This window comes from Manis javanica, chromosome 12 (genome assembly GCF_040802235.1).
Source record: "Manis javanica isolate MJ-LG chromosome 12, MJ_LKY, whole genome shotgun sequence".
Lineage (NCBI taxonomy): Eukaryota > Metazoa > Chordata > Mammalia > Pholidota > Manidae > Manis > Manis javanica.
The window spans coordinates 82503684-82525730 of record NC_133167.1 but is presented as its reverse complement, the minus strand read 5'-3'; the positions used below and the strand labels follow the sequence as shown (position 1 = coordinate 82525730).

Below are 22047 nucleotides of genomic sequence, written 5' to 3'. Positions count from 1 at the left end.
CTTCCCCCAACTTATCCCTCCCTGCCCACCCATCCTCTCCAGTTCCTTTCCCTTTGGTACCTGTTAGTCCATTTTTGGGTTCTGTAATTCCACTGCTGTTTTGTTCCTTCAGTTTTTCCTTTGTTCCTATACTCCTCAGATGAGTGAAATCATTTGGTATTTCTCTTTCTCCGCTTGGCTTATTTCACTGAGCATAATACTCTCCAGCTCCATCCATGTTGCTGCAAATGGTTGGATTTTTCCACTTCTTATGGCTGAGTAGTATTCCATTGTGTATATGTACCACATCTTCTTTATCCATTCATCTACCGATGGACATTTAGGTTGCTTCCAATTCTTGGCTATTGTAAATAGTGCTGCGATAAACATAGGAGTGCATCTGTCTTTCTCAAACTTGATTGCTGCGTTCTTAGGGTAAATTCCTAGGAGTGGAATTCCTGGGTCAAATGGTAGGTCTGTTTTGAGCATTTTGACGCACCTCCATACTGCTTTCCACAATGGTTGAACTAATTTACATTCCCACCAGCAGTGTAGGAGGGTTCCCCTTTCTCCACAGCCTCGCCAACATTTGTTGTTGTTTGTCTTTTGGATGGCAGCTATCCTTACTGGTGTGAGGTGATACCTCATTGTAGTTTTAATTTGCATTTCTCTGATAATTAGTGATGTGGAGCATCTTTTCATGTGTCTCTTGGCCATCTGTATTTCTTTTTTAGAGAACTGTCTGTTCAGTTCCTCTGCCCATTTTTTAATTGGGTTATTTGTTTTTTGTTTGTTGAGGCATGTGAGCTCTTTATATATTCTGGATGTCAAGCCTTTATCGGATCTGTCATTTTCAAATATATTCTCCCATACTGTAGGGTTCCTTTTTGTTCTATTGATGGTGTCTTTCGCTGTACAGAAGCTTTTCAGCTTAATGGAGTCCCACTTGCTCATTTTTGCTGTTGTTTTCCTTGCCCGGGGAGATATGTTCAAGAAGAGATCACTCATGTTTATGTCTAAGAGGTTTTTGCCTATGTTTTTTTCCAAGAGTTTAATGGTTTCATGACTTACATTCAGGTCTTTGATCCATTTTGAGTTTACCTTTGTATATGGGGTTAGACAATGGTCCAGTTTCATTCTCCTACATGTAGCTGTCCAGTTTTGCCAGCACCATCTGTTGAAGAGACTGTCATTTTGCCATTGTATGTCCATTGCTCCTTTATCAAATATTAATTGACCATATATGTTTGGGTTAATTTCTGGGGTCTCTAATCTGTTCCACTGGTCTGTGGCTCTGTTCTTGTGCCAGTACCAAATTGTCTTGATTACTATGGCTTTGTAGTAGAGCTTGAAGTTGGGGAGTGAGATCCCCCCTACTTTATTCATCTTTTTCAGGATTGCTTTGGCTATTCGGGGTCTTTGGTGTTTCCATATGAATTTTTGAATTATTTGTTCCAATTCATTGAAGAATGTTGCTGGTAATTTGAGAGGGATTGCATCAAATCTGTATATTGCTTTGGGCAGGATGGCCATTTTGACGATATTAATTCTTCCTAGCCATGAGCATGGGATGAGTTTCCATTTATTAGTGTCCCCTTTAATTTCTCTTAAGAGTGACTTGTAGTTTTCAGAGTATAAGTCTTTCACTTCTTTGGTTAGGTTTATTCCTAGGTATTTTATTCTTTTTGATGCAATGGTGAATGGAATTGTTTTCCTGATTTCTCTTTCTATTGATTCGTTGTTAGTGTATAGGAAAGCTACAGATTTCTGTGTGTTAATTTTGTATCCTGCAACTTTGCTGTATTCCGATATCAGTTCTAGTAGTTTTGGAGTGGAGTCTTTAGGGTTTTTTATGTACAGTATCATATCATCTGCAAATAGTGACAGTTTAACTTCTTCTTTACCAATCTGGATTCCTTGTATTTCTTTGTTTTGTCTGATTGCCGTGGCCAGGACCTCCAGTACTATGTTAAATAACAGTGGGGAGAGTGGGCATCCCTGTCTGGTTCCCGATCTCAGAGGAAATGCTTTCAGCTTCTCGCTGTTCAGTATAATGCTGGCTGTGGGTTTATCATATATGGCCTTTATTATGTTGAGGTACTTGCCCTCTATTCCCATTTTGCTGAGAGTTTTTATCATGAATGGATGTTGAATTTTGTCAAATGCTTTTTCAGCATCTATGGAGATGATCATGTGGTTTTTGTCTTTCTTTTTGTTGATGTGGTGGATGATGTTGATGGATTTTCGAATGTTGTACCATCCTTGCATCCCTGGGATGAAACCCACTTGGTCATGGTGTATGATCCTTTTGATATACTGTTGAATTCTGTTTGCTAATATTTTATTGAGTATTTTTGCATCTACATTCATCAGGGATATTGGTCTGTAGTTTTCTTTTTTGGTGGGGTCTTTGCCTGGTTTTGGTATTAGGGTGATGTTGGCCTCATAGAATGAGTTTGGGAGTATTCCCTCTTCTTCTATTTTGTGGAACACTTTAAGGAGAATGGGTATTATGTCTTCTCTGTGTGTCTGATAAAATTCCGAGGTAAATCCGTCCGGCCCCGGGGTTTTGTTCTTGGGTAGTTTTTTGATTACTGTTTCAATTTCTTTGCTCGTAATTGGTTTGTTTAACTTCTGTGTTTCTTCCTTGGTCAGTCTTGGGAGGTTGTATTTTTCTAGGAAGTTGTCCATTTCTTCTAGGTTTTCCAGCTTGTTGGCATATAGGTTTTCATAGTAGTCTTTAATAATTCTTTGTATTTCTGTGGAGTCTGTCATGATTTTTCCATTCTCATTTCTGATTATGTTGATTTGTGTTGACTCTCTTTTTCTCTTAATAAGTTGGGCTAGAGGCTTATCTATTTTGTTTATTTTCTCAAAGAACCAGCTCTTGGTTTTGTTGATTTTTGCTATTGTTTTATTCTTCTCAATTTTGTTTATTTCTTCTCTGATCTTTATTATGTCCCTCCTTCTGCTGACTTTAGGCCTCATTTGTTCTTCTTTTTCCAGTTTTAATAATTGTGATGTTAGACTATTCATTTGGGATTGTTCTTCCTTCTTCAAGTGTGCCTGGATTGCTATATACTTTCCTCTTAAGACTGCTTTCGCTGCATCCCACAGAAGTTGGGGCTTAGTATTGTTGTTTTCATTTGTTTCTATATATTCCTTGATCTCTATTTTGATTTGTTCATTGATCCATTGATTATTTAGTAGCATGTTGTTAAGCCTCCATGTGTTTGTGAGCCTTTTTGTTTTTCTTTGTAGAATTTATTTCTACTTTCATACCTTTGTGGTCTGAAAAATTGGTTGGTAGAATTTCAATATTTTGGAATTTACTAAGGCTCTTTTTGTGAGCTAGTATGTGGTCTATTCTGGAGAATGTTCCATGTGCACTTGAGAAGAATGTATATCCTGTTGCTTTTGGATGTAGAGTTCTATAGATGTCTATTAGGTCCATCTGTTCTAGTGTGTTGTTCAGTGCCTGTGTGTCTTTACTTATTTTCTGCCCGGTGGATCTATCCTTTGGGGTGAGTGGTGTGTTGAAGTCTCCTACAATGAATGCATTGCAGTCTATTTCCGTCTTTAGTTCTGTTAGTATTTGCTTCACATATGCTGGTGCTCCTGTATTGGGTGCATATATATTTAGAATGGTTATATCCTCTTGTTGGACTGAGCCCTTTATCATTATGTAGTATCCTTCTTTATCTCTTGTTACTTTCCTTGTTTTGAAGTCTATTTTGTCTGATATTAGTACTGCAACCCCTGCTTTCTTCTCACTGTTGTTTGCCTGAAATATGTTTTTCCATCCCTTGACTTTTAGTCTATGCTTATCTTTGGGTTTAAGGTGAGTTTCTTGTAAGCAGCATATAGATGGGTCTTGCTTTTTTATCCATTCTATTACTCTATGTCTTTCGATTGGTGCATTAAGTCCATTTACATTTAGGGTGACTATTGAGAGATATGTACTTATTGCCATTGCAGGCTTTAGATTCGTGGTTACCAAAGGTTCAAGGTTAGCTTCTTTAGTATCTTACTGCCTAACTTAGCTCGCTTATTGAGCTGTTATATACACTGTCTGGAGATTCTTTTCTTCTCTCCCTTCTTATTCCTCCTCCTCCATTCTTCATATGTTGTGTGTTTTGTTCTGTGCTCTTTTTAGGGGTGCTCCCATCTAGAGCAGTCCCTGTAGGATGCCCTGTAGAGGTGGTTTGTGGGAAGCAAATTCCCTCAGCTTTTGCTTGTCTGGGAATTGTTTAATCCCGCCATCATATTTAAATGATAGTCGTGGTGGATACAGTATCCTTGGTTCAAGGCCCTTCTGTTTCATTGCATTAAGTATATCATGCCATTCTCTTCTGGCCTGTAGGGTTTCTGTCGAGAAGTCTGATGTTAGCCTGATGGGTTTTCCTTTATAGGTGACCTTTTTCTCTCTAGCTGCCTTTAAAACTCTTTCCTTGTCCTTGATCCTTGCCATTTTAATTACTATGTGTCTTGGTGTTGTCCTCCTTGGATCCTTTCTGTTGGGAGTTCTGTGTAATTCCATGGTCTGTTCGATTATTTCCTCCCCCAGTTTGGGGAAGTTTTCAGCAATTATTTCTTCAAAGAGACTTTCTATCCCTTTTCCTCTTTCTTCCTCTTCTGGTATCCCTATAATACGAATATTATTCCTTTTGTATTGGTCACATATTTCTCTTAGTGTTGTTTCATTCCTGGAGATCCTTTTATCTCTCTCTATGTCAGCTTCTATACGTTCCTGTTCTCTGGCTTCTATTCCTTCAATGGCCTCTTGCATCTTATCCATTCTGCTTATAAATCCTTCCAGGGATTGTTTCACTTCTGTGATCTCTTTCCTGACATCTGTGATCTCCTTCCCCGGACTTCATCATCCCACTGCTCCTGCATTTTTCTCTGCATCTCATCCCATTGCTCTTGCATTTTTCTCTGCATCTCCGTCAGCATGTTCATGACTTTTATTTTGAATTCTTTTTCAGGAGGACTGGTTAGGCCTGTCTCCCTCTCAGGTGTTGTCTCTGTGATCTTTGTCTGCCTGTAGTTTTGCCTTTTCATGGTGATAGAGATAGTGTGCAGATCTGGTACAAGTGACCGCTGGAAGAGCTTCCCTTCTTGTTGGTTTGTGGCCTTCCTCTCCTGGGAGAATAGCGACCTCTAGTGTCTTGTGCTGGGCAGCTGTGTGCAGACAGGGCTTCTGCTTCCTGCCCAGTTGCTTTGGGGTTTATCTCCGCTGTTGCTGTGGGCTTGGCCTGGCTGGGGCTGTTCCTCCAAAATGGTGGAGCCCCCGTTCTCAAGGAACTGGGTTCTTGCAGGTGTGGATGTGGTCTGGATGTTGTCCTGTGTCCTGTGGTCTCTATTTTAGGAAGATTTTTCTTTGGTATATTGTCATAGCTCTATGTGTTTTTGGGAGGAGATTTCCACTGCTCTACTCACGCCGCCATTCTGTCTCCGCCTCCTACTAATATTTTTTAATAGTGCTTTATGGTTTACAAATAACTTTTATGTGCATTATCATATTTACAGGTAGAGAAGTTACACCCCAAAAGTAGTAGTAATTATTATTATGGACACAAAGGACAGAATAGGAGAACTATGTTTACCTTGTAAAATAAAATATCAATAGGAGGCATTGGAAAATAATGCCAGTCACATGGAATATGAGGCTTTGAAGTGAATATATCTAATTTCTTTTTCTGAAGGATTTTTAAAACTGAAAAGAAAGGAGTCACATGTAACAATGAGGACCTGCAGTGGGTGGGTGTGGAGGCAAACACCCACTTAACAATCTATTAAGGTTCCTAGAATAAAAGCACACACCTACTGACATTTCATAGATTATCTCAATGTTGATATGTCAGAGATCAGCCCAGAAAAAGTTTTGTGGATTTTTCTTCCTAGACCATTGAATATATTAAAAGTCACATCAAATCCAGGGATGCTTTTTGTAAAGTCCACACCAACAAAACAGCCACTATTGCCGCTCTCTTCAACCAGCCTTCCGAATCATCACACAGAGCCTTTGTATTTGAGCCTAAACAGCAAAGTGCCTTTGGGGTCATTAGTAAATGACTCTCGTGAATTTCAATATAACTTAGGGGTTGTAACTCCAGGGGAAAATCCTGGGGCAAAATACATTTGAAACTGAAATCAGTCAAAAGGAGAAATAAAGTGGGAGAAACCCATTTATTTCTTACAGGCAGTCATCCACTTCTGCTCTCCCATGTCTCTCGCAACTCAGCTGCAGAAGAAACCCAGCCTCTCTGGTCCAGATAAGCCCTCCCTCACCCTTGTAATCACCTGCTGATATGGAGATGGCCTACTTCTCTCCACCCCTTGGAAACACCTGTTGATACAGAGATGCACTAAAGCCAAGCAAGAGATTCTGGAAATATTGCAAATTTACCTCCGGGAGTATATTCAGAAGAGAATAAAATGCACACAAATTAGATCTCATATTTTAAAAACAATTCTTAGATATGTCTACCTTATCTGCAAAAATACTTTGTTGGTTTACATCTTCATTGGGATAAGTGGCAGAAAAGAAAAAACATTCCAGTTGGCAAACAAACGAGACAACTGTCCAACACCTATTCTCCATTTCAACATTCTCTCAGACTAAAAATACATAGTATAGCCCTAGATTTATCTTAAATGTTCTAGAATGTGAGACCAGAGGATGAAAATACATAATGTCTAAACAGAACTAAACACTATAGCCCCAAGTAGCTGCTAGATGATTAATGTTAATTCTGGCTATGACCCTTATGCTTTGTGAGTTGTAGTTAAAAAACAAGAGCGAAGTGTGGGTAAAATTGTAATATTTCCAGACTATCTAGCCTGGCTTTAGTGCATCTGCATATCAACAGATGTTCCTCAGGGATGGAGAAAAGTAGTTCATCTCCATATCAATGGGTAATTACCTGGGTAACCAGGGCTTATTCTGAACCTGAGAGCTCAGGGGTAGGGATGGCTTGCTTCTGCCGGAGCAGGAAAGAGAAACGGCTCCAGACCGCAGTTTGTAAGCAATAAACGGGTTTTAAACTTTATTTCTCCTTTTGACTGATTTCGGTTTTGGGGGTATTTTGTCCCAGGAATTTCCTTTCCCCAGAGTTACACAGGCCAAATACAATACCAATACATGTAAGATGACTGCATTTGCTATTTTTTCAGGAGGAAAACTATCTTAAGAAGTGAAAGGTGGTCCCAGCTCAGGATAGTTGGCTGAGTGTACAGTGCTGCCTCCCTTTCCAACCAAAATTCCTTTACCAAACAGAAAACACAGCAAAAGAGAGAAATGAATCCATCTCAAAAACAGAAAATAAAGAAGGGAGACACCAAGAGGACTCGATGGAAAACCGGGCTGAACAAGGAAGCCACAACCCAAGATGCAACTAAGAAAGGGAAGGAAGCTGAAAATAACAGGAGAAGGAATGGTGCCCCCATGTCGGAAGGTGGCAGATACCAGAAGCAGAGAAGGGTCCAGAACATTCACATCCACCTGTGCCACCCTGCTGTCCCCAACCTGCCTAAGGGCCAGGCAACAGAAACAAGGAAATCCTCCATCAGGTCAATGGGAGGGGGCAGACACTGGGTGGGGAGACAGGGTGGTGTCTCAGGCAATGGTCAACAGCCAGGGGACTGGGGAGCTCGGGGCACAGAATTCTCTCTACGTCTTATCTCACTCAAAAAGTGGTCCTTTCATCCCCTCAAGCAGGCTGCAATAACAGAAGCAGGCTTGTCTGAGTTTAATAGAGAATTTCAGTTACAAAGATGGGCAAAGGATCATCAGATATTTAAAGAAAGCCAACACCATGAGAGAGCAATATGAAATTTAACAGAGAGAAAAAAATGTACACCAGGAAAGAAAATATATAGTCTGAGTAGGACAGGACTTTTGATCATTGTATATAATATTCCCCAAAAGATACAAGAGAATATTTCATTCTCAAATAATATCAACAAGAGTGGAGGAGACTGAAATTTTGACTATAGAAATAAAAACCAACCAGATGAATAAATACATAATTTGCAATTCACAGAAGTTATAGTAGGAGAAAGACTGATCTAATTTAGTACTCATACATGCTGTATGAAAAAATTTCTAGACGATGCGGTGATGGGGGATGGGAAGGGAGGGGACAGAAAGAAAAGGAAAAAAGAAAAATATTTACAAATATCAGAAGAAACAGTGGGATTCAAGAGTAACGATGAATGACAATTTAGAGTTTTCGAAACATGTTGATAGGATAGAGCACAAAACCACAAGAGTCAAACTAAAATTCCAAACTATATGAAAATGAGAAATGCACAGAGGTACCTGTTTTACTAGTGGGGAACACTGAGATTCTTAATAATTAAACTTTAGCTGAAAACTATGTAAGTTTGTATGATAGCAATTTAGGTATAATTATTCAGAATTATCTCCCAAATCATTAGAGGGACACAGAAAAAAAAACAGTCTAACAAAAGGTTGTAAAGGAGGTAAAGAGAAATATACAGCAAGTGAGGAAAATAGGAACCAAATAAAATTTCAGGAAAAAGTTAAATGAATCATTAGTTATATATGCCAGGGTTAAACTCATCTATTAAAAGACAGCAATTCACAGATTAGGTTAACAAAAAAAACCTCTCTATGAATGGTTTATCATCAACATCCTTAAAATGAAAGCATAGGGATAACTTAAAATAACAATATGGAAAAATATACATTATGCACTATAACAAGAATATAAGACAGAAAAATTTAATGTGAACATCTTAAATGCTTCCTTAATAAAAGGAGGTCTACAGTAAGGACACACAGTAATAAATCTGTAAGTATCTAATAAAATAGCTTTGAAGTTTATATAGAGAAAAACTATAAATAAAAAGAGAATAGTAAGAAATCTTAAAGAAAGATGCTAACAAAAAGCTCTCACAAAAACTGACAAAACAAGAATTCAAAAAATTAGAACACTTAAAAGATTATACACAACAAAGTATGTTTTTTTCTAACAACACACATTGATAAAAAATTAACCATACACTATTAAACCATAAAGGAAATGTCAACAAATCTTTAAAAGTAAAAATCATAGCAACTACCAAGGACAGTGCAAAAAAGTTAGAAATTAGTGGTCACAACAGAAAAGTGAGTCCAGCCGTCATGCCAAAACAAAAAGAAGTATGTAACTGAAAATCGTTAATCACATTCGAATTACTCTTTGGTCAAAGGGGAAACAAAATGAAAACACAAACTCTCTGGAACTATTGAGAGTGAGAGAATGAGAAAATGAGGATACAGCCAATTAGACCAAAGCAGACTGAAAAATGCTGAACTAAGCTTTCAATTAGCTAAGAAAATGCTCATAAAATTAGAGCAGAATTATTAGAGGAAAAAAAGCAAGTTAATGAAATTAGGTAACAAGAAAAGTTTCTCAGTAAAACCAAAACTTGATTTTTTTTAAAAAGATCAGCCATTTTTGAAACTTTGGAAAGTATAATTTCAACAAAGAGATAAAATGTAAACTAACCACGTTGTGAATGAAAACTGGAAATAAAGAGAATGAGTTCAAAATTCTATTTAAAAATACTATGTTACTTATAAATCAGATGAAAATAGATACTTTGATGAAAATAATTCTCAAAACTGGCTCATGAAAAAATAGAAGATGTAAATAGATATAGAAGAAATTGAAATTTCAATGAACTAACTTAGAAATTGTGCAGTATCAGGATGGATTTACAGATGAATTCCGTAAACCTTTCAGGAACAAATGATTCTAATTTATACAAATTATTTCAAAACAATTAATGAACCAAAGAAGCCAATTTCAAAAGGCTACATATTGCATGATTCCAACTATATGGCATAAATGGAAAAGGCGAAATGATGAAGACTGAAACAATCAGGATTGCCAGCATTTGGATGGGGAAGAAAAGGATGAGGAGCACAGAAAATTTTTCAGGCAGTGAAAATAGTGTGTATGATGCCATAATGATGGATACGTGTCAGTACACATTGGTCCACCCATGGAATGCAGAACACCAAGAGTGAACTGTAACGTAGACTACGGATTTTGCATGATAATGATGTGTCAATGGAGGTTCATCAACTGTAACAATGTACCACTGTGGTAGGGATGTTGGAAGTGGGGGTAGTGCTAATAGGGGTATAAGAGAAATCTCTGTACATGCCACTTAATTTTGCTGTGAACCTTAAGCTGCTCTAAAAAAGTAATGTCTTAATATTAATTAATTTTTTTAAAAAAATGTAATAAGCTTCCTATCCCATTGTTGAAAGCTGACATAACACTACCAGCAAAACCAGAAAAAGTGAGTACTAGGAAAGGCAATTATGGGTCATTTTTACAGATAAACATAAAGAAATTTCTAACTTAGCTAATGCAATACTGAAGCACATTAAAATAATAGACTTACTGGGGAGGGTGTCTCACTATGTTCTGGGAAACTGAATATATATAGTCATTCATAAGGGTCCTCATAAGATACAAAACAGAAACCACAAGGTGATTTTTAGAGATAATTTAATATAGAGAATTGTTAACTAGGCAGATATTGAAGAAGCAAACAGGCAGAAGGGAACACTAAAATATCATGGACAAGGCAGCTGTAGAAAGCAGCTGCCACCCATAGGGTGTGAAGAGCAAAGGGTAGAGGTTAGAATTGTTACAGTACAAAAGCTGAGGACTTCTCAGCTGGAGCTCAGATTGTCCAAGACAGGGTGCTCGCTGCCTGGTGCTGGTGGGTCTCAAGGAGCACAGTCCCACCAGTTCCAGGAATGTTGCAGGAACTACAAATAGGAACCAACTGCTGCTAGTGTAAAAAACTATCACTGCTGGGTTGTCCCTGAAAGAAACAAGACGCAAAAAGGAACTGGGTCCTTTCTTCCTCCTCCTGCCTTTCAGGTGGCCTCCAGTGTCCCTTAATCGGCAGAGCGTACCAGGAAGCCAGCTGGCAGAAGAAACGTGATTTACAGAGTCCCAGACCCAGCATATCTGACAGAGGGCACAAGAGTGGGCATGAAATTCAGTACTGGCTGAATACCAGCATATGTACATGTGCATAAACTGAGGCCACACTGTACTTGCCAGAGCTTGGATTTCCTCTATACATGCAAATCAAGGAGTTTTTATTTGTTTTATTGCTCTTCATCATTGCACATGAAAACATGAAGAAACAAAAATAGCCCGGTGGAGATAATTTTGATAGTTGCATTATACATAAAGAGAATTTTTATAAAACTCCGAATCTGAACCATATTTCTCTTCACTTATACTGCTTATCTTTATTTGGATACACTTATTTTAATTTCACCCTTCATTGGTTCAGTTATTCAAATAATTCACAGATGGGTTTCTTGAAGTAAAACTTGTTTTTTAATAAGGTTTTTTTTGTGTGTTTAAATAAGGCAAGTGGTTTAGTACAAACTGTAGTTTCAATTAACATACTCCTGATGGGCTTTTAGTGAATTGGATTTTTAACTAGCTGGGGTGCTTTTTTTTTTTTCTCTTTACCTAGTTCCTTGGGAGCAGGTCTCTGGGTTGGGAAAAAGCATTGATTCACTGGAGTCATGGATTCACAAGCAATAAGTCTGCTTATCCAATGGTCTATGTGCTTTCCTACTGCACCGACCAGGATCCAGTTCCAACATACACTGGGCCAGACAATCAGCCATCTATCATTTGATAATTCTTCTCCATTTTGTAAAAAAACTGTATCCCATCCCATGTTCATTACTGCCCATTCCTGTTGCTCACATTGCCCTCTCACTCTATGCCCACCAACACTGTGACCATACACTACAATTAACACTGTGACACTTAAAAAAAAAAAAACAGAAACATTGAACAAAAACCATTTGTAGTCTTTCTTCAGCTGTTCACCTCCTCTGAGTTACTACCTTTCTCTGCTGCTACTCATAGCAAAGTTTATTTACAAAATTGTCTGCATGAACTTCTTATGATTTTTCTTATATCTATTTTTACCTTGACATCTGTATGATTATGAAACAGTTTGTATTTGAAAAGAATGTGTATTTCACCAAAGAAGATATACAAATGGGCCAATAAAGTCATGAAAATGATGCGCGACATCCTTAGCCACCAGAGAAACGCAAATCGAGACCACTGGGAAATGCCACTGTACGTCTGCTAGGATGGGCATAACAACACAACAAAACAAAACAAAACATGATAACAAGTGCCCCATGAGGATGTGGAGAAACTGGAATCTTGCTAGTGGGAACATAAGGTGGTACAGCTACTTTGGAAAATAATCTAGCAGTTCCTCAGATTAATTGTAGAGTTACCATACTTTACAGCAATTCTACTCCTAGGTATGGACACAACAGAAATGAAATATATGTCCATGAAACAACCTGTAAATGAATGTATATAGTAGGCAAAAAGTGAAAGCAATCAAATGTTCACCAAGTGATGGATGGAAAAATCAAACATGGTACATCCATTCAATGGAATATTTTTCAGCAGTAAAAAGGAATAACGGACAGACTAAAAGTGAAGGGATGGAAAAAGATATTTCATGCAACTAATAAGGAGAAAAAAGCAGGAGTGGCAGTACTTGTATCAGAAAAAATTGATTTCAAAACAAAGGAAGTCACAAGAGACAAAGAAGGACATTACATGATGATAAAAGGATCAAACCAACAAGAAGATATAACCATTATAACAATACAGGAGCACCTACACATGTGAAACAAATACTAACAGAATTAAAAGGGGAAATAGAATGCAATGCATTCATTCTAGGAGACTTCAACACTCCACTCAGTCCAAAGGACAGATCAACCAGACAGAAAATAAGTAAGGAGACAGAGGCACTGAACAACATAATAGAACAGATGGACCCAACAGTCACCTACAGAACTCTACACCCAAAAGCAGCAGAATACACATTCTTCTTGAGTGTACATGGAACATTTTCAAGAATAGATCATATACTAGGCCACAAAAAGAGCCTTGAGAGAATGAAAAAAGATTGAAAATTGTACCCAACCAGTTCTCAAACTAAAAAGGTATGAAACTAGAAATAAATTACACAAAGTAAATGAAAAATCTCACAAACACATGGATGCTTCACAACATGCTCCTAAATAACCAATATGATCAATGACCAAATAAAAAGAAAGATCAAGCAATATATGGAAACAAATAACAATAATAATTCACCCCACCAACAATGCAAAATCTGTGAGATGCACCAAAGGCTGTGCTAAGAGGAAAGGCATATTGCAATACAGGTCTACCTCAGGAAAGAAGAAGAATCCTATATGAGCAGTCTAAACACACAATTAATGAAACTAGAAAAAAAAGAACAAATCGAGGCCCAAAGTCAGTAGAAGAAGAGACATAATAAAGATTAGAGCAGAAATAAATAAAATTGAAAAGAATAAAACAATAGAATCAATGAAAGCAAGAGCTAGTTCTTTGAGAAAATAAACAAAATAGAAAAAACCCCTAGCCAAAACTTATAAAGAAAAGAGTCTACTCACACAAACAGAATCAGAAATGAGAAAGGAAAAATCACTACAGACACCACAGAAATACAAAGAAATATTAGAAAACACTATGAAAAATTATATGCAAACAAACTGGATAACCCTAGAAGAAATGAACAACTTTCTAGAAAATACAACCTTCCAAGGCTGACAAAGAAAGAAACAGAAAATCTGAATTGGCCAATTACCAGCAACAAAAATTGAACGGGTAATCAAAAAACTCCCTAAGAACACAAACTCCTGGACCAGATAGCTTCACCGCTGAATTTTATCTAAATATTTAGTGAAGACCTAACACCATTTTCCTTAAAGTTTTCCAAAGAGTAGAAGAAGAGGGAATAATTCCAAAATCATTCTATGAGGTCAGCATCACTCTAATACCAAAACCAGGCAAAGACACCAGAAAAAAAGAAAATTATAGACAAATATCCCTGATGAACATAGATGCAAAACTACTCAGCAAAATATCAGCAAACCAAATTAAAAAATACATCCAAAAGATCATCCATCATGATCAAGTGGAATACATCCCAGGGATGCAAGGATGGTACAATATTCAAAAATCCATCAACATCATCCACCACATCAACAAAAAGAAAGACAAAAACCACATGATCATCTCCATAGATGCTGAAAAAGCATTTGACAAAATTCAACATCCATTCATGATAAAAACTCTCAACAAAATGGGTGTAGAGGGCAAGTACCTCAACATAATAAAGGCCATATATGACAAACCCACAGCCAACATTATACTTAACAGCGAGAAGCTAAAAGCTTTTCCTTTAAGATCAGGAAGAAGACAAGGATGCCCACTGTCCCCACTGCTATTCAACATAGTACTGGAGGTCCTCGCCATGGCAATCAGACAACACAAAGAAATAAAAGGCATCCAGATTGGCCAAGAAGAAGTTAAACTGTCACTGTTTGCAGATGATATGATATTGTACATAAAAAACTCTAAATAATCCACTCCAAAACTACTAGATCTAATATCTGAATTCAGCTAAGTTCCAGGATACAAAATAAATACACAGAAATATGTGGCATTCCTATACACTAACAAGGAACTAGCAGAAAGAGAAATCAGGAAAACAATTCCATTCACAGTTGCATCAAAAAGAATAAAATACCTAGGAATAAACCTAACCAAGGAAGTGAAAGACCTATACTCTGAAAAACTACAAGACACTCGTAAGAAACATTAAAGAAGATACCAATAAATGGAAACACATCCCATGCTCATGGATAGGAAGAATTAATATTGTCAAATGGCTGTCCTGCCTAAAGCAATCTACATATTTTAATGCAATCCCTATCAAAATAACAAACAGCATTCTTCAACGAACTAGAGAAAATCATTCTAAAATTCATATGGAACCACAAAAGACCCCCAAAAAGCCAAAGCAATCCTGAGAAGGGAGAACAAATGCTGGGGGGGGATTATGCTCCCCAATTTCAAGCTCTACTACAAAGCCACAGTAATCAAGACAATTTGGTACTGGCACAAGAACAGACCCACAGACCAGTGGATACAGACTAGAGAGCCTTGATATAAACCCAACCATATATGGTCAATTAATATATGATAAAGGAGCCATGGATATACAATGGGGAAATGACAGCCTCTTCAACAGCTGGTGTTGGCAAAACTGGACAGCTACATGTAAAGAGAACAAGATTGGATTATTGTTTAAACCCCATTACACAAAAAGTTAACTCAAAATGGATCAACAACCTGAATGGAAGTCATGAAACCATAAAACTCTTAGAAGACAACATACGCAAAAATCTCCTGAATATAAGCATGAGCAACTTCTTCCTGAGCCCATCTCCTCGAGAAAGGGAAGCAGAAGCAAAATGAACTCATGGGACTTACATCAAACTAAAAAGTTTCTGTACGGCAAAGGATACCATCAACAGAACAAAAAGACATCCTACAGTATGGTAGAATATATTTGTAAATGACATATCTGATAAGGGGGTAACATCCAAAATATATAAAGAACTTGGATGCTTCAACACCCAAAAAGCAAATAACCCAATTAACAAATGGGCAGAGGATATGAAGAGACAGTTCTCCAAAGAAGAAATCCAGATTGGCAATAGACATATGTAAAGATACTCCACCATTACTAATTATCAGGGAAATGCAAATTAAAACCACAATGAGATACCACTTCACACCACTAAGGATGGCCAGCATCGAAAAGACTAAGAACAACAAATGCTGGTGAGGATGCAGAGAAAGGGGAACCCTCCTACACTGCTGGTGGAAATGTAAGCTAGTTCAACCATTGTGGAAAGCAATATGCAGGTTCCTAAAAAAACTAAAAATAGAAATACCATTTGACCTGGGAATCCCACTCCTTGGAATTTACCCCAAGAATACAACTTCTCAGATTTAAAAAGACATATGCACCCCTATGTTTATTGCAGCACTTTTTACAATAGCCAAGATATGGAAGCAACCTAAGTCCATCAGTAGATGACTGGATAAAGAAGAAGTGGTAAGTATACACAGTGAAATACAGCCATAAGAAATAAACAAATCCTACCATTTGCAACAACATGGATGGAGCTGGAGGATATTATGCTCAGTGAAATAAGCCAGGCAGAGAAAGACAGGTGCCAAATGATTTCGCTCATTTGTGGAGTATAACAACGAAGTAAAACTAATGGAAAAAAATAGCAGCAGGCTCAGAGACTTCAAGAAGGGACTAGTGGTTACCAAAGGGGAGGGGTGGGGGGGGGTGGGTGGGGATGGAGAGAGAAGGGGACTGAAGGGTATTATGTTTAGTACACATGGTGTCGGGGGATCACGGGGAGAACAGTGTAGCACAGAGAAGGCAAATAATGAATCTGTGGCATCTTACTACACTGATGGACAGTGACTGCATTGGGGTATGGGTGGGGACTCAATAATATGCGTAAATGTAGTAACCACATTGTTTTTTCATGTGAAACCTTCATAAGAGATGTATATCAATAATCCCTTAATAAAAAATTCAAAAATATAACATACTGATATATACCAGAACATGGATAAACCTTGAAAACATTATGCTAAATTAGGGGAACCAGACACAAAGACAAATATTCCATTTATAGGAAATGTCCTGAATAGGCAAGTTTATAGAGACAGCAAGTAGAATAGTGGTTGTACAGGGCTTGGGAGCATTGGGAGTGAAGGAAAATGGGACTAGTTGTTAATAAATATCTTGGTTTCTTTTTGGAGGTGATAAAAATGCTCTAACTATATTGTGGAGATAGTTACACAGCTGTAAATATACTAAAAACCATTGAATTGTCTATTTTCAAATGGGTGAATTGAATGGTATGTGAATTATATCTCAATGAATGCTTTTTTAAAAAAAGAATAAAAAAGAATGTACATATGGTCCACACATCTAGTTTCAGAAACCTAACATTTCTGCCATGCCCTCTGTATGTCCTTTGTCTTTTTCTTTTGAAATGTAGGAGTTATTTACATATTCTGGATATTAACCATTTGTTAATTAAGTGTTGCAAATGTCTTGTTGTGATTTGGTGCTCATATTATTTACATTATTTAATGTCTATTTTGATGAACAGAAGCTCATGATTTTATTGAGTCTAATCAATGTTTTCATTTTGAGATAATCCTACATGTGACTGCTGAAGAAATTCTCCCCTAAAATGTTAAAAGTTTTGTTTTTCACATTTAAGTCCTAACTATGCCTGGAATTGAATTTCACACATGGCAAGGGGTGGAGATCCAATTATATATATTCCAAATAAATAATTAATTGTCCCTGGTGACTTAATAAAAGTTTTTTTCTCACTCATCTGTAATGCCACCTCCCCCAAACGTTGCATTTCCCTAAACTAATGCATCAGTTTCTACACTTTCTTTTTTGTTCCACTGATCGATATTCCCATGCTTTCTTAATTATTAGAATGTTATAGTAGGCCTGTGTATTTTGTTTCTTAGGTGTGTTTTGACTACTCTTAATCCTTTATTCTTCCTTGTTCCTTATAATTTTAGAATCAGCTTATCTAGCTGTATGATAATTACTGTTTGGGATTATTTGGAATTGCATTGATTTATGTTTATATTTGGAAAGAATTGAGACCTTTATGTTATTTGGTCTTCCTACCTAAAAACATGATCTATCTCTTCATTTAGTTAGGTCTTCTTTAAAATCTTCTAATTAAGTTCTCTAGATTTTCTTCATTGAGGTCTTGCATATCTTTATTTAATGTATTACTAGGCCTTTAATCATTTTAATTGCTCTTGTAAATGGTTTCTTTTTTCATACATATCTTCTAACTCTTTGTTCTTGTGTATAGATGTGCATTGGGCTTAGATATGATTCTTATATCCAATGTTGCAATACTGTTGCTAAACCTGCTTATTAATTCTAATAATGTGTATGTTATTGGGGATTTTCTATGTATTATATATATCATGTTATTCCTAGAAATTGTACAATGTAGGGAATTTGTACAAAAAGGAAATTTGTCTGAGGAATTTGTTATACCTGGAAATTGTACAATGTAGTGAATTTGAGTCACATTATACCTGAAAATTGTACAATATATGGAATTTGTCTGAGTCCTTCTAGCCTTTTCATTAAACTATCGATGAATTATTAATTCATTAAACTAAGTTCTTCAACTACTGATTATTTCCAGTCCTTGATAATGAATCACATTTTGATAATTATGTGATTATATAATGATTTGATAAAGATTATGTGAAATACTTGAGCAGCATGATGTCATAAATTGTATTTGATACATACTAACTACCTAGTTAAATTCTTCCATTAAATCCCTCGAATAAATTCAAGCTAGTAACATGCTATTTACAATATCCGTACTTCCCTATGCTAAATGATACACTGTTTCACATACAATCAATGCTTTGTGATATGTCCAAAAGCTACTATTGCTCTCCCCACTCCACCACCATGAATATATCATACACCGTTCTCTTAGAGTGTCCTGTTTTTCAGACTACTTTTTCTTTCTTATTCATTATTGCAATGTCTTCGTAAGTTGGCCTCTTGCCTATACTTGAACAGATCTCAGCTGGTTGGACTACAGATATCTTATAATTGGGGCCAGGACTTAAGATCAGGTAAACAATTATTGTTTTTGCTCAGGCAAATTTACATTGAGGAATTTGCTGCCAGGTTTCTCTGGAGTAATGCAGTAAATCTGCTAACAAACATACGTAATACAATTAGCATTTGAAAAATATTACACAATAATATATTTCTATAGAAATTAAAACCAAAGCTAATAAAATATAAGTAGGATGAATTAAAGCTCTTAATTAAAAAATCTTAATAAAAACTGAAAGAGAGATTAAAATGTGTACTATTAGTGATCTCAAAACCTGATTTTCTAATTCTGAGTAAAATAACAGGGTATATGAATCCTTAGGTCATTTCCTGTGCATGTACACAAAGGGGAAATAAAGCTTAGAATAAAGTTGATACTGAGAATGGTTCACTCACTTTGGCCTTGAGGGAGGTGGTTGATGACTTTGACCATTGAGATTCAGTGAAACTGTGAAGATGAAAACCTAATTGCAGTAACTTGCAGGAAGTATGAAATGCAAGAAAGGTGGAGAGATTAAGTATACTGCCAGCAGCTAGAGGCAGATGTAGGTCAAGGAGGCTCTCTTCTCAAAGAAAGGAGATAATGCACCATATTTCCACACTTAGGCAAAAGACCACGCAGGTAGCAGAAACTGCTACTTCAGGATTGAGAAGCGCCAACAGCAGGGGCAAGGTCCTTGAAAAAGTTGGAGGATGAGACTGAGTGCAATAAGTGGAGGTTTTGGCTTATACAGGGGCAGAAATAGACCATCCATTATAAGGTGGATTATATGATATAGGAAATAAGAATATGCCACCCCAAAATATGCTACTTTGGCATAAGAATTATTTTGAACTAGGGGTAAATGAGAATAGATGCAGAAAGAAGTTGTCGTGGGGTTTCCCTTACCTGACTAAAAACAGAAACATGAGAAATGAGGACTGGTGTAACTCCCCTCTCCAAGGGAAGTTCCATGGCATCGTGGGCTTCACAGAAGACAGAAAGACAGACAGACACAAACAAATCTCACTTTGTTTTCCCGTAGAGTAACCTTCCCACAGTTTGCCCCACAGTAACCTTTTCCTTTGCCTCATCACTTCACAAATTTATTGTTGTCAAGATTCTATGTAAGTATAACTCTGGGGGAAAATATGTTCCCAGCCTGGGGCAAATAACCTTTGAAGCTGAAATCAGTAAAAGGGAGAAATAAAGTGGGAGAAACCCATTTACTGCCTACAAGCAGTAGTCTACTTCTGCTCGCCCTTGTCTCTTGTGACCTGGCTGCAAAAGAGACCCCACCAAACCTCTCCTGGTGCACGTTCGCTCTCTACCTCTTGTAATCACCTATTAATATGGAGATGGGTTACTTCTCTCCTCCCCTTGGAAACACCTACTGAGATGCACTACTGCTAGATGAGAGATTCTGGAAGCATTGCAATTTCACCCACAATAAGCCTGAGTTCTAAGCATGCCTTTGAGTTACTCATCATTGGTTCTCCCACATGTATACACAATGCAGTTGTTATTAATGACTCCACTTTCCTCTTGTTAATCTTTCATTAGTTTATTTCTCAGACCCAGTCACTGAACCTAAGAAGGTGGAAGAAGTTTTTTCCCCAACAGTGGATACAAGTGAAATGCCCCTCTTGTCTACCTAACCTACACCCACATATTAAGTTTCAGCTCAAATGTAATTTCATCCAGTAAGTATGCCTGGACACCCCCCCCCCCACCAACCTTATGCATGCCCAACTGACCTTCTCTGTGTCCCCAACCCTCTGACAAAGTGCTATGTCACTTTTCATGACATACTGAAATGATCCCTCCCCAGGTCCTTCTTACTCATGACCTGGTGCTCCTAGACAGAGCCCCCAGTGCCTCAACCCAGCACAGTGGTAGCACCTGGGGGACCTTCCGTAAATGTTATAAAGTAAATTGAAACTAAAGAAAGGCAGCAGATATAAAGAAATAGGAAATAATAAAATATAAGGTGTCACCATTTACTAGGGATCCCATTCAGATAGAAACCACAGGGAATTTCCATCCTTAAGATGCAGAAATAATGAAAATTAAATTAGTAAAAACTAAATGGAGAAGACAGGAGAGCCTGGCAAAAGGAAACATGTCATACTTTGGTATTAAGCAACCTTCAAGTTCAATTTCAGAGCACCAGCCTTCAAAGAAAAATGAATTGTAAATTCTCTCACAAAAATCTAACTTGGAAGTGTGCTTTTCAAGGAAACAATTTTGGATCATTTTTCAATACCATGTTTATTTTGAGAGAATCAAAAACACTGTTATCTTGTCATCTGTTCTCCAGGGAGATTTTTTCCCTGGTCATTTCTTTGCCTTTCCTATCACCTTCATTAAAAAAAAAATGTGCTGTCACAGGCACTAGATTATAACTTATAACTTATAACTTTTTGTGCATAGCCACTGACTGCATTCAAACTGAAAAGGAAGCAGGAGAATCAGGCTGGGATTTTCTCTTATAGCCTCGCTCACTGTGGAACTGGACCTCCAACCTCCCTGAAGTCCCAGGCTCTGCACTTAATAAGCAGTCCTAAATCTACTGTGTTTCTCTGAGAGGGGCCTGCTGAGCCCAGGAAGACTGCTTCCTTTGGATCCCTCCTGGGCCAGACACCATCCTCAAATGTGGCAAAGAAAGTAAAGAATTATGCATCTGATTCTGGTGTCCCTCAGAGGGCACTGGGTAGTTAATTTTCATTTTCCCCCCACTGTCCCCTCTTGGTTCTTACCTAAAATACCTCCATTAAATATTCCTCACTGTTTCAGAAATCAGGATTCCTCTCTTTCGGGGTTTCCTAAACTCACCCTATTGTGCAAGTCACCTGCCTTGCTCTGGAAGATACAGATTCTCCCAGGACTTTCCCTCAGAGATCATGATTCCGTGGGTCTGGGGTGGGCCTCAGCTGCTCTATTAAAATGCAAATGTTCCAAAGGAGAGATGACAGCTTAAGCTTTTGATTTGTTTATACCTCTCCTCTTGGAGAGAAGCGTTTGAGGTGCTTACTCACCAGACTAAGGGAAACCTAATGCTTCCGCGTGATGAGGAGCATCCTGAGAGTCTGCCACTGCTCGCGGGAACCACGGATCCTTGGTCCGCACAATGCGCACTGCTGGGCTTCAGGAGAGGAGCCCTAGGGGGTCAAGCAACAGTAGGTGACACTCTCGGCCCTTCATCACGGGCTGTGTGAATTGCGCAACTTAGTTAGGCTCTGGGCTAACACATTTGTTCAACCAAAAGTGTTGGATCTGACAATCGTGGAGGATGGCTGCCTACTGTGGGTAAAACTGCAGTATTTCCAGAATCTCTAGCCCAGCCTTAGTGCTTCTCCATATCAACAGGTGTTTCCAGTGGGTGGAGAGAAGTAGTCCATCTCCATATCAATAGAGTGAGGGCATATCTGGCCCCAAGAGGTTGGGTG

At 37.8% G+C, this 22047-nt stretch overlaps 1 long non-coding RNA gene across 1 annotated transcript in view; it reads right to left on the bottom strand.

The window, feature by feature from the left end:
- LOC140844798 (uncharacterized) overlaps positions 1–21753 on the bottom strand; it is a 38543-nt gene extending 16790 nt beyond the window's left edge. Inside the window, exon 1 of the long non-coding RNA XR_012123294.1 lies at positions 21637–21753. This is a non-coding gene — a long non-coding RNA (uncharacterized lncRNA). The remainder of the gene's footprint in view (positions 1–21636) is intronic.
- Positions 21754–22047: the final 294 nt, after the last annotated feature.